This window comes from Pan troglodytes, chromosome 22 (assembly GCF_028858775.2).
Source record: "Pan troglodytes isolate AG18354 chromosome 22, NHGRI_mPanTro3-v2.0_pri, whole genome shotgun sequence".
Classification (NCBI taxonomy): Eukaryota; Metazoa; Chordata; class Mammalia; order Primates; family Hominidae; genus Pan; species Pan troglodytes.
Window position 1 is genome coordinate 29,550,322 of NC_072420.2, and position 13,199 is coordinate 29,563,520.

Sequence of the window (13,199 nt, forward strand, 5' to 3'; positions counted from 1 at the left end):
TGGGCCCCAAACCTAATAGGACTGCTGTCCTTACACAAAGAAGAAACACCAGGGGTGAGCATGCACAGAGAAAAGGCTATGTGAGGACACAGCAAGAATATGGCCATCTGCAAGCCAAGCAGAGAGACCTCAGGAGAGAGCTAACCAGCCAACACCTTAATCTTGGACTTCTAGCCTCCAGAATGGTGAAAAAATAAATTTGTGTTGTTTAAGCCATTTAGACTGTTGGTATTTTGTTATAGCAGCCCTGGCAAACAAACAGAGGTCCAGTTGAATTTTACAAACTGGCAAGGATCCTGACTGGTCTACTAGCTGACAGGAGATCTCTCCAGATGTCAGGGATCTTAGGCCCACCTGGAACCCCCAGGTTTCAAAACAAGACCCAATCTCTACCCAGAAGCTTCTGGCATTACCCCTAGATGATGTGTAAGTATTTTTTCTATTGCAAAAGTTGTGTGCTGGGCTGTCAGATAGCTAACTTATACGGTTTGGAATTTACCTCTCAGCTCAGTAGCATAAGGGAGGTCTTTGTTTTCTCCCCCAAAATGAACGTCAAAGATCCTACCAGAACCTTCAGCAAAGCATAATGAATCCAGACACTTGGTTCCTAATAGCAGCAGATATATGCCCTGGGAGACCCATATTTGGACTTCATTGTCTTTTCTACTCCAGATGTAAATTTTCTAGGTTATTATTAAAGTAAGGTTGTGGATTCTCTTGAGAGTGATATAAAATAATCATAGATATTTTAATCCCTCTGAATTTAAGTATTTCCCATTGAAACAGAGCCCCTTTTTCTCTCTCACTTGCTTATAATGACTCAAAAGGGAACCAGTGAACTGAAATTTTTCTTAACCAAATCTACCAAGTGTAAGCTTTCTTGTCCTACAGGGAAAAGCCTGCACATACTAAAGTTATCTAGGTTATCTTGTAAAGTTTTAGCTGTCCAGTTCCCAGAACAGAATTCAAAGCTTTCTAACTCTAAAGTTTTCTTATTCTGAATAATTTCTAAATGGGCTTCTTTTGTAAGCAATAGTTTGTACTGAATCAATTGCTTACAAGGATCACATTTTGACTGACATTTCCTGCCTTTGGGCTAATGAATTACATCATAATTCAATTTGAATGCCTCAAAGTCATCAGCCAGCACCCTCAGCATTGTGGGGCAGTACTTCTAAGGCAACAGTAGTTACTGTCTGAGAGCTGAATTTTTTCTGCAGAATGCACCATCAATAAATGATTTTTATTTGCCTTCCCTAAAGCAAGGCTTTTGTGACGTTGAATTTGTAAGTTGTATTTTCCATCTCACAAAAGATTTCACAAGGAAGTAGAGTTTGAGGATTGCTTCTCCGCTCTTGTGCATCCCACAAATCCTCACCCACATCCTGACTCCTCAACAGGTCACCGTGTTAAGAGTTGGTAGGAAGAAACCCTTTCCTTTAGGATTTTTCCTCTTCTCTATACCCCATGGCCACCTAGTGTAATCAAGCCCCTTTACTTTCTTCCCTCTGGGCTCTTCTTAGGTTTTCCTTACCATTCAATTCAACTTGTTTCCAAGTGAAGGGAAGAGGATGGGGAATGAGGCTTCCCAAGGATATGTCCAGTATCTTTATGATACTGAGACCTTTCCAAGTGCTATCATTTGAATGTGTCCCCCAAAGTTTGTGTGTTAGAAACTTAATCTCCAATGCAACAGTGTTGGGAGGTGGGGCCTAATGAGAGGTGATTAAGTCACGAGGGCTCTGTCATCATGTATGGATTAATGTCATTATTGTGGGAGTGAATTAATTATCTCAAGAGTGGGCTTGTTATAAAAGCAAGTTCAGCTCTCTCTCTCTCTCACTCGCTCTCACCTTCCACCATGAGATCACACAGCAAGAAGGCTCTTGCCAGATGCTGACACCTTGACTTCCTAGCCTCCAGAAACATGAGCCAAACACATTTCTCTTTGTTATAAATTGCTTGGTCTGTGGTATTCTCTCATAGCAGCATCAAACTGACCTACACACTGAGCACCTAGATCAGACTCCTCTTAGAATACCTCCTGAGTAGCATCATGCTACAATTCTCCACCTCTTTCTCCACTGTGAGTCAGTACCAAATGCTGTCTCTCTTCCTTATTCTACCCATGACTCTGGATGGAGAAATAAGATTAAAACACACACACACACGTGCGTGCGCGCACAACTTACTGGAATTTATAGAGCAGTTACTTCACGCCAGACACTGTGATAAGTGCTTCAGAAACATTGCATCAATTAATCCTCACAAACAACTGTTACTCCCATTTTATAGGCAAGGATATTGAGACACAGTGACCACACAAATAGCAAGTGTCAAGCCAAGGTTTGAATCCCAGTTTGAGGTCACCACTGTGCTCTGTGAACAGGACTTATGATGGCCAAGTACTAATATTACAATTGGAATTTATACTCTCTGGAGTTACGATTCAGGGAGAGATGATTTGGAAGTATAAAGTCAGATATTTTCATATTAAATCTAGGTCAAATGTTCTCAACCAGAGGTTATTTGCATCCCTCTCCCACCACCCTGACCAGGAGACATTTGGCAATGCCCAGAGACATGTTTGGTTGTCACAACTGGGGACTGCTACTGGCACCTAGTGGGTACAGGCTAGGGGTGCCGTGAAAAATTCCATAATGCACAAAATGCACCACCACCCCCCCCAAAGAACTGCCTACTCCAAAATGTCCACAGTGCTGTGATCCAGACACCAGCTCTAGGGGTTTGGTTTAGTTGGCATATTTTCCTCTCCCCTACCCATTCTTCTCTTTGGATTTTAATTCTCTGTGTCCATTTTAACAGTCTAGTTTTAGGTTAATCTTTTACTATGACTTTCCAAGGTCCTTTTAGGAAGCAAGGGGAGTGTGACTGAAGGAAAAACTGACATTCAAAGAATCTCCTGAGAAATAGCACCCTGCTTGGAACAAAATGCTCTGTGAACACTATTTTGGGAACAGTGACCAAACAAGCCAGTCGTCTGCCACTTACACATCCAATCCCACTTACTACCACTGCTTCCTGGAATCCTGTCCCAAGAAAGGGGCTAGGGGTGAGGAGAGTGGTTACCCTGGAACATACCATTTCTATGAGAAATCTTAAAAGAAAAAAAAAATGAAGACAACAAACCTGTAACTTGATGCCAGCCTGAAATCCTCTTCACTAATCATAAGTCAGAGAAAGTGAAATTATTTCCATCACACTCATACAGCATGTTCTCTGGGGTTTGCAGGAACAGAAGAGACAATGTGGAGAAAATGCATCGTCTGTGGTTCTGAAATCAAAGCCCAATTAGTCAGAAGACAAATCCCATGGGCTTCAGTAATAAAACCTATGTTTCAACCATGCCTATGTTGGGTAAGTCCTAAAAGTCAAAGAATGATAAGGCAACTTTAGAGGAGAACGATCTTGTTTACATTACAGGACTCACATGTAAACTTTGAAAGCATGCAATCAAGTGAATAAAATATTTTAATTGGCCTTTAAAATATTATTATAAGAGAAAGACCAACTTGTTTAAAGTATTGCCTGGCTGGTCTCTGGTTTTGGCAGCTCATTATACTGTCTTAATGCCGTAAGATTTATTAATGGTCACATGCATTTCTCTGAAAAGCATTCCACATTTTATCTAATTCTGGGTAAAGGTTATTTATACCTTAGAATGCTCTTAATTGCTTCACATTAAAGAAAAATATGGAATAAGTTATAAGTATTGCCTCATTTAATGTATTTTCAAATTATAGTGTTTTGGCAAGTTTTGCTCATTCACTTCTTTAAGCTTGGGATATCTTTTATCCCTTTTGCATTCTCTCAAAATTTTCCCTATCACTCAAAAGCTAATTCAGATACCAATTCCTCCATTAATCTGTTCCTGACTCCCACATCAGCATTAACCAAATGTGCTTCTCTGCTCCCAACCATATTGCTTCTATATTCACTAGGCATATGTAACAATCATTTTGCTCTACATTATATTTGTCTCTGTCTTTCTTCTTTAATTAAAGTAATTAAAGTACCTTCAGTGGGAAAGACAGCATGTTATTCATTTTGCATCTGAGGAAACTGATAGGGTGTCTGGAATTAGCATCCAATAACTATTGATTAAATTACATGTAATCATATGAGTTTTATCAAATAAAAATTGCTTCAAGTTTGTTCTTTTGGTTTGTTTGAAGTAGTTTGCTCATTTTAATAATTACATGAGACCCAAGCCTCAATCTCTTAGAACAGGTAGCTCTAGTGCCTCTCCCGCTCTAGACTTAATTTTGTTTCCATTGGTGCCAGGATATGAACAAAACATTTTCTGATGCATATATAGTCTCAGATTGGGACCACACCAAATACCACAGTCCAAGTAGGTGAATAATGCACTGAATATTTGGCCTGATTTGGCTGATTGCAGGCAAGCTAGCTAATAATTAATTAAAGCAGGATCTTCTGTATTTACTTCATTTCAAAACTCCCTGACACTCTCTCACTCGGCAACTCTCATTATCAACTAATGACATTTAAACACCTAATACATACTAGGCATCTTTAACAACTAGAAATACAGAGCTCAGTAAAGACACAGAACTGACTTCATATGAACAAATGTAGAAACATATTAATAGAAGATTCTCTCTTTTAATATCTAAAAGATTGAAAAGATTGTTTAACAGAAAATATTGACCTAGAATGTGACTTGAGCAGGCAAGTAGTTTGTTTCCAAGAGAAACAGGTACTCTCCTAGTAATTGCATTTTAAATATACACGATGTGCCACTGAGATCCCATAAATAATGCAGACCAAGGTCCCTAGCCATGCATGGAGAGAGACTTGCAAAGATTAATTCAAAGACAAGGATCATCTCTGGGAAAATCCCAGCTGCAATGCTCTACTGGTATTCTGCATCAGATTCTCCATGGTTTCTACCTGAAAGCCAGAACCTCACCAATCTAGTTTGATTTTGTTTTCTTATGGCCTGATACTTGATGTCCTGTAGCAGGAAAACTGCTCCCAAGCTGCAATCTGTGGCTTGAATTCTGCTTGCAAATATCAAGAATGGTACAAGTCTTTCTGAAGCTGTGAGTTTATTTTCACAAAGGAGGAAATAAGCCACAATTTAAGAATAGATCCCAAGTTTTCCTTATCATTTGCAATTCTTACACCTGCAACACTGGCTGGAAACCCAAAGACATTGGTTTTGGTTCTGTTTAGGCTTTTCACAAGTTCTATGAGCTTCGGCAAACTACTTAACTTCTCAAACCCAGTTATCTTATCTTCAAAATAAAAGAGATTGACAAGGTTATCTCTAAGATACACTCCAAATCTGGAGGCCTATGACTACTTGGTTTTTAAGTTCAGATGTCTCAGGTTTCTCCTGGAACATATTATCAGGATATCTGGAGAATCAAGCATACCTACTAAAAACTGTTAACAATATTAAGACATGCCCATAAAAGCCCGGTGTGGTGGCTTCCACCTGTAATCCCAGCATTCTGGGGGCTAAGGTGGGAGGATCACTGAGGCCAGGAGTTCAAGACCAGGCTGGGCAACATGGTGAGACACTGTCTCCACAAAAAGTTTAAAAATTAGCCAGGTGTGGTGGCACATGCCTACAGTCCCAGTTACTCAAGAGGCTAAGGCAGGTGGATCACTTGAGCCCAGGAGTTCGAGGTTACAATGAGCTATGATCATGCCACTGTACTCCAGCCTGGGTGACAAAGCAAAACCCTGCTTCTAAAAAGAAAGAAAAAAGAAATGCCCATATACAGAACTATTCAGACTTCCCTTGAAATATTGTAAATTAAATTAGCAAATTAAATTTCTTATTCCTTCTCTCTAGTGATATGATTATCTCCTAAAAACCTTACCAAGGTCACTAAGAGTAGAAATATTTTCCTATTTCAAATCTATTTTTGAATACGTAAGTATTATTTCTTTTGAATCTACATTATGTATTCCTGAGTAGTATGTAGCAATTAAAAGATGAGCATCTTTGTAATATTTATTTAATTTTGAAAAGATTATCTCCTCAACTTATCTTCAAGATGCATCTAAATTTAGATCCATCTTGTTTTTAATAATTTCATGAGGAAAACCTGGCAGAAAAGAACCCTATAAGTGGAAACTAATACATTCCAGAAAGAAAGGACTTTCCTTCAAAATGGAAAAATTTACAGTATAAGGAAGGAGGCCCCTCAGGCAAAACACATCTCAAATTCCTTTTATTCGGTTTTCATTTAATATTTTGCATACTTGAAGAAATGAAAGTAACATTAGAGATAATCTTATGCCACCCTCTTATTTTGGAGGTTAGGAAAATCAAAGCCATGATTTATGGCTGGAGCAAATGGGTGACTGATATTGGCATTTACTGAAATTGAAAGCTCTAGAGATGATCATTTACTGAAATTGAGAGCTCTAGAAATGATATATAGGTGAGGAGGCAGACAGAGTGAAGGAAGAGGAGAAATGATGAGTCAAGAGTTTGAATTTGTTGAGACTGAGATGCCTGCAGAACATTCAGGAAAACAAAGTCCAGAAAAGAAATGGATATACAGGTCTTGAGCTGAGGAGAATTTAAAATGTGTGTGTGTGTGTGTGTACATAAAATATTGAAATATACACACATGTGTAAAAGTATCACTATGTAAATCGTAAGCTTTAGCCATAGCCATGAATGATGGATTGATAGAAAGAATGTAAAGGAGACAAAGGGAGAACTATCCAAGTGTCAGAAGAAAAACCCAGAATGAGGCTCCATGGAAGTCAAAAAATAATGCTTTTTTTCCCCCAACAATGTCAAATTCTTCTGAGAAGTTCAACAAGAAAGACAGTAAAAGGTACCTGAATTTAAGGACCTAAAAGGTCATTGTTGACAATAACATGAGTTGTTTCAGTGGACTGATGGGTACTGAAGCCAGATTATAAAAGATTAAATAAATGGTGAGTGAGAGAGAAGAAAATGGAGACTAAGTGTACACAACCCTTTCAAGTTGTTATTTAAGAGAAAATAAATTAGAGAGCAAAGTGAAGTAAATGGAGGATTTTATTAAGATGGGTGTGACTGTTAAAATGCCATTGGAAAGGATTCAGTAGAGTGGTGGAAATTGGAGAGGTGAGGGTAAAAAAAAAGAGGGAAGACAAAATATGCAATGGCCTTTAACAGAAATTGGCAGAAAAGGATTCTGCAGAGGAGTTATAGGTTTTAACCCCTTAAGTTCTTAAGGGGAATGGGTCCCTTTTTAATTCAAGGAATGGGGAGAAAAGCCTAGCAAAGACAGGCAGCGTCAAGAAGAATTTGTAGACTTCTGGGAGTTTCAATGGCGATGCCTCAAGCCTGGGAACAGGGTAAGCAGCCCTAATTAGGATTTCTTCTCAAAACTTGAAGCATGAAGAAAACATGAAAGAATCTCTTGTGCCTTCTATAGGCAACCCAGCTGAAGTCAAGACATCTTTTAACATTAAGAGTGGATGCCACAGAGCCAGTGGCTTATCTGCCTGATGAATCAGTTGCACCAGCCCAGAATGAGGTGCAATTCAAAAAATTCTTGCCCCACTAGTAGGCTGCTGTGTATAATCCTATTCTGAGAGAGGCCCACACAAGTGTGGTGAGAGTAGGAGAAGGGCTGTGGACTGTGGTTGTATTAGTCATGGGTCTCTAGAGGAACAGGACTAATAGCATAGATGTATATATGAAGGGGAGTTTATTAAGAAGTATTGACTCACACAATCACAAGGTGAAGTCCCACAATGGGCCGTCTGCAAGCTGAGGAGAAGGAAGCCAGTCTGAGTCCCAAAACCTCAAAAGTAGGGAAGCCGACAGTGCAGCCTTCAGTCTGTGGCTAAAGGCCTGAGAGTCCCTGGCAAACCACTGGTGTAAGTCCAAGAGTCCAAAAGCTGAAGAACTTGGAGTCCAATGTTCAAGGGCAGGAAGCATCCAGCACAGGAGAAGGATGAAGGCTGGAAGACTCAGGCAATCTAGTCCTTCCACGTTCTTCTGCCTGCTTTTATCCTAGCTGCTCTGGCAGCTGATTAGATGGTACCCTCCCAGACTGAGGGTGGGCCTGCCTCTCCCAGTCCACTGACTCAAAAGTTAATCTCCTTTGGCAACACCCTCACAGACACACCCAGAACAATACTTTATTCATTCTTCAATCCAATCAAGTTGACACTCAATATTAACCATCACAGTGGTTATTCTATGTATTATTGAACATGTTTTTCACTAAAATGTGTTCATTCAGTTTTCCTTAAGCATTAAGTAATCCATTAGAATGTTTTTGATGCAAGTCACAGACTATCCAATTTGAAGTAGTTCAAACACTAAGAAGGCTTATGATATGGCAATGAAGCAGCAAAGCAATATCATCAAGAACCCTTGTGCCTTCTCTATTTCAGTTTTGTCATCTTTAGAATGTCATGTGACCTCTTTACAGTCCAAACATGGTATTAGCAGCATCAGCCAACAACTGCAGACACAAAAATACCCAGCAAAGAGAAGGTGAATTTCTTCCTGTATCTCAATCACTATTAGCAAGGAAGTTTCCAGAAGCTCCCCCAATTGACTTCTCCTCAGGTCTTATTGGCTAGATGTAGTCACATGCCCATCCCTAAATCAATGTCTACAGAGGAAATGAGTCCACCATGATTGCCTTAGCCCAAACATAATTCACTCTCTGGGGTCAAGAGAGGTTGTCACTTACCCTGAACTCATGACTAGGTGACACCAGGATGAAATCAAGTCTCTGCCCTCAAGGAAAAGGGGAAGAAATGGCTTAGGATAGACCAGCAACTGTCACAGCAGAATTAAAGAACACATTTGGCAAGAGGAGGAGATCTGGTCACAAATGAAGGACCTTTGTTGTTAGAGTAAAAAGCATTCTTGTCCTCCAAAAGATGAAAGATAAGGTCATCAAACAGTGTTTGATTTCAGAGATATCTTCAAAGCCTAGCTAGTGAATTCATTTATTTATTAAACAAAGTTAATGGGATATTTGTATCTATGAGACATCAATAAAGTTCTAAAGAAAATTTCCTAAATTTAAATAACATATTTACTTATAAGCAAGTCTTCCAAAATCCCATGAGAACCTTTACTTTAAAAAATAAATGTTTACCCTTGAAAACATTCTCAGTAGTACAAAAGAATTGTCATAAATTTTTTGGTGTTACATTTTTAATTGACAAATATACATATTTATGGTGGACAACACGGTGTTGTGAAATTTGTATACAATGAGAAATGGCTCAGCTTTTATATAACCACACTCACCTCCTTACCCTACCCATCTGCACACTCCCAGCAACTATTAGGCTATCCTCCAATTCTAAAATTTTGTCAAAATGTTATGTAAGTGGGATCATACAGTATTTAACCTTTAGGGGTTGGCTTTTTTCTATCGGCCTAATTCCCTGGAGATTCATCCAAGTTGTCGAATGTATTAGTCTTCCATTTCTTTTTATTGCTGGGTAGTATTCCATGGTATGGATGTGTCATGGTTTAACTATTCGTTTGTTGAAGACAAACCAAGCTTTTATACACATTCATCGACATGTTTTTATATGAACATGTTTCAATATATCTGCAACTAATGTCCAAAAGTGCAACTGCTGGGTCCTATGGCAATTGCAGGTTAGTTTTATAAGTAAGAGACTACGAAACTTCTTCAGAGTGGTTGTCCCATTTTATATTCCCACCAGCTATGTAGAAGTGGTCAAGGTTCTCTGCATCCTTGCCGGCATTAGGTTTCATTACCATATTTTAGCCATCCAGATAGGTATGTGCTAGTATCTCACTGCAGTTTCTAGTTTCATTTTCCCAGTGACTAACAATGAATATCTTTTCATGTGCTTTTTCCCATCTTATATCTTCTTCATTGAAGTGTTTATTCATGCCTTTTGCCCCTTACTAATTAAATTTTTTACCTGACTTTTTTCTTCATATATTGGGGGTTTAGTTGATTTTTTATATATGCTAGAAACAGGCCTTTGCTGGATATGTGGTTTGCAAATATTTTCTCCCAGTCTATATATTATCTTTCCATCCTTTTCATATGGGCTTTCACAGAGCTAGAGTTTTTAATTTTTATGAGATCCAACTTAATCGATTTTTCCTCTTATGCATCATGTTTTGGTATCCAGATCAACCCAGAAGGAAGCCATAGGACAAGGAGACTTGAAGCTAGACATTAAAATTAGCCTCCTTAACTCCTTAAAAAACTAAACATAGAACTACATATGATCCAGCAATCCCACTTCTGGATAGATGTTCAAAGGAACGGAAATCAGTATGTTAAAGAGATAGCTTCCACTCCCACATTCATTGCAACATTATTTACAATAGCCAAGAGGTGGAAGTAAACTAAGTGTTCATCAATGGATGGATGGATGGATAAAGAAAATGTGATATATATACACAATGGAATACTATTCAGCCTTTAAAAATAAGGAAATTCTGTCATTTGTGAGAACACAGATGAATGTGGAGGATATCATGAGGAGTGAAATAAGCCAGGAATAGAAAGAGTAATACTGTATTATCTCACTTACATGAGGGATTTTAAAAAGTCAAATTGTTAGAAATAGAGAGTAGAATGATGGTTGCCAGAGGTTGGGAGGAGGGTGTTGGAGAGGTGTTGATCAAAGGGTATAAAGCTTCAGTTAGGCAGAAGGAATAAGGCTTTTAGATCTATTGAGCAGCAGGGTGAGTATAGTTAATAACAAGGTATTGCATATTTCAAAGTTGCTAAGAGTACATTTCAAACATCTTACCACAAACATATAATGGATAAGTGAGATCTTCGGTCTCCTTGGGTCACTTTCTCCTGCCATGTTTCCCAGAAACTTTCTCTCTAGATCTTTTCTGTCATCTCTCTTCTTCCAGTTCTCAACTTCTCAAGCACCAAAGGACAATTCCAAGGTGTCTATTTCTTTACAAGATGGAGGAATTTAACGCCAAATACTCACCTGAGACTTAGCTCCTGGCCTCCTCTTTCAGTATGCAAAAAGAGTTTATTGTAAGAATTTTCTTGTTTTAAAAAAAAAAGCCATCTACACCTGAGATTAATGCTGCTGTTTCCTGAGCATTTCTTCTGTTGCTACATTATTTTTTATTAGACATATAACTCCCTCTGCCAACCCATCATCTGTGTCACTTTAAACAAAAAAAAACCCACAAACTGAAACCTCCCATAGCAGGAAGAGTCTCATTGACTAACAAAGACTGGATTCCCATTGCAAACACTATAACTCAGGTCCATGAGCTATGAGCTTATGAGTAGCTAATGAGACTTCACTGGGTTCTGCTTGGGTGACTTTAGAAGACTGACCTAGATAATTTTTTTTTTTTTTTGAAATGGAGTCTCACTCTGTCTCCCAGGCTGGAGTGCATTGGCACAATCTCAGCTCACTGCAACCTCTGCCTCCCAGGTTCAAGTGATTCTCCTGCCTCAGCCTTCCAAGTAGCTGTGACTACAGGCGCGAGCCACCATGCCCAGCTAATTTTTGGTATTTTTAGTAGAGACGGGGTTTCACCGTGTTAGCCAGGATGGTCTCCATCTGCTGACCTCATGATCTGCCCACCTTGGCGTCCCAAAGTGCTGGGATTACAGGCGTGAGCCACCGCGCCCAGCCAGACAACTTTTAAAGTTCATTCTAACCTTGAGATTCAAAGGGACCACCATAATAGTGAACTAAAGCTTTGCTCACTAAAGTAATCAGACCCAATGTCTATGAAATAAAGTTACTCAAATCCAAGTCCCAACTCCCTAGACGTCATGGGAGACTTAAGAATTCCTTTAAGCAGCCATTACAGTTCTTCCGCACTTGTATTTTATTTCAACCCCCTCTCCTGGTGGCCTCTATCTTCCCCTGCTGCTCTGGCTCTTGACCACCACCCCTCCTTGGTGACTATGATGTCACTGCTCAGGGACATCACTCATTTATCACCATAGCTCCCAGATAGGCTACACTTATCCTGCAGTCAAGACTTTTCATTGAGACAGGAAGAGTTCTCTCATCATCTTTACAGATCTTAAGAGTTTCCCAAAAGCATTTTCCTTTCTCTCTCTGGTTCCTAAATAACTTCTACAAATATGGCTTTATTATCCTCATTTTTCAGGTTTTTTTCAAAGCCTCTATCTCAAGTTGCTTAGAGTACATGCACCCAGGGCCAGGACAGCAGATATGAAAGAGGCAACTCATAAAATCAAATGTAAAAGCACTCTTTTATTATTTGACTTCTTCCTGCAGGTGAATTACCTATCAATTCAAAGTACTCCCTGAAAATTAGGAGATAGCTTTGTATGCTTCTGTTCTATATCAACTTTAGAGGCTTTCAACCTGTTCATCCATCTCTATCATTCTTATTACTTCTCCCAGAAGGATCATTGAGTAATTGGGCAAATGAGACATATAGCTACCCATGACGCCATGCCAGAGTTCCCAATGCATGTTCCTGTGTTCAGAGCTCCCCAAGATCACCCTCAGACTCAATAATCTTGAAGGATTCACAGAACTTCAGAAAACTGTGATACTCACAGTTACAGTAATACTACAGTGAAAGGAATCAGATTAAAATCAGCAATGGTAAAAGGTACATAGAGCAAATTTTAAGAGAAACCAGATACAAGTTTCCAGTTGTCCTCTCACAGTGAATTTGTGTGAACAGCTTAATTCTCCCAGCAGCAATGTGGAACAACATGCACAGAGTAGTACCAACCAGGGAAGCTCACCTAAGCCTTTAGGCCAGAGTTTATATTGGGAGTCATTTATATGGGCATAGTTATCCACCCACATGGCTGATCTTCAGTCTCCAGTCCCTCTAGTGGTCACATTGATACTGTCTGGCCCAATGTCAGACATAATGGAATTATTTGCATAGATTTTCTGGCTCCAAGGCTTCTAGGTAAACAGACACTGTTATCAGGGAGGATATTCTAAGGGCTTAGAGGTTACCTCCAGAGTAAGGGTCAACCTTTCTTTGGATTGTGCAGGATGTGAACAATCTGCTGAGCTGATCCTTTACTATACAGTTTCATTGGGGCCACCTATAATTCTTAATTTAAAAAACTATTTCATTCAAGATGCAGAAATTGCTTAATCATCAACATAAGCATGAATCACATTCTAGCCATTCTCCCCTTTAACTTTTCAAAACTGAATAGTCTTAATCTTTGCAGTGTGTTCCCAAG

The 13,199-nt window shown here is 39.2% G+C and overlaps 1 protein-coding gene across 5 annotated transcripts in view; it reads right to left on the reverse strand.

Annotated features, from left to right (window-relative positions):
• Positions 1–13,199, reverse strand: part of N6AMT1 (N-6 adenine-specific DNA methyltransferase 1) — a 305,712-nt gene that overhangs the window by 190,355 nt on the left and 102,158 nt on the right. For 2 of the 5 annotated variants that reach the window (XR_001712445.4, XR_008541446.2), the window contains one exon: positions 3,151–3,295. The exons of the other annotated variants lie outside the window; for them this stretch is intronic. The gene's annotated coding sequence lies outside the window, so the exon portion shown is untranslated. Of the gene's footprint in view, positions 1–3,150; positions 3,296–13,199 lie in introns of those variants that run through there. 5 annotated transcript variants of the gene reach the window in all.